Source organism: Lipotes vexillifer, unplaced genomic scaffold, assembly GCF_000442215.2.
Source record: "Lipotes vexillifer unplaced genomic scaffold, Lipotes_vexillifer_v1.1 scaffold408, whole genome shotgun sequence".
Lineage (NCBI taxonomy): Eukaryota > Metazoa > Chordata > Mammalia > Artiodactyla > Lipotidae > Lipotes > Lipotes vexillifer.
Window position 1 is genome coordinate 2,309,617 of NW_006787469.1, and position 854 is coordinate 2,310,470.

Consider the following 854-nt stretch of genomic DNA (forward strand, 5'->3'; position numbering starts at 1 on the left):
CAAATTCACACTTGGCAATGATCTGTCTACATGAAATAATGCAATCAGATGGCTCATGGTTTTCCTTTGTTTTTATTTTCTGGCTTGATTTCTTTGAAGTTATTTTTTCACTGTTACAGAACAAATAGAATCATGTATGGCAGGTTGTATTTTCCAAAGATGGCCATATCAATATATCACATCCCACACTTTCAACTTACAGTGTGGTGTGGACACTCTTCCACTGAGATGTTGGGTCAATATTCCCTCCCCTGGAACCTGGGTAGACCTATGTAACTGCCTTGCTAATAGAGTACAGCACGAGTAATATGACTTCAGAGGCTAGGTCATAAAAACATTCAACCTGGGATCTCTCTCTTTCTCAATATGTTCCTTGGTAGTTCTGAGCCAACATGTAAGAAGTCTGGCTACCTTGAAGCGTCCATACTAGAGAGACCCCACCGAGAGCTAGAGGGGCTCCCACAGTTTAGTCCCCAGCTGTTTGAGTCTTTCCCACCCCAGGCATCAGACATATAAGTGATTCAAATGATTTCAGGCCCTAGCCTTCAAACCACCCCAGCTGACACCAAGTGAAACAGAGACAAGCTGTCCCTGCCAGCCCTGTAGATTCACAAACAAAAAATGTTATGGTTTAAGCCACAACGTTTTGGGTTGGTTTGTCACTCAGCCATAGATAACTGGTACACCATAACCTAGGTTTCAGTTTTTATGTAGCTAGTTTGAAGTATTTTATTTGCAGTCCCTTATAGTTTCTGATGGTCACAAAATTTTTTTTTTTTTTTTTTTTTTTTTTCGTTATGCGGGCCTCTCACTGTCGTGGCCTCTCCCATTTGCGGAGCACAGGCTCCGGACGC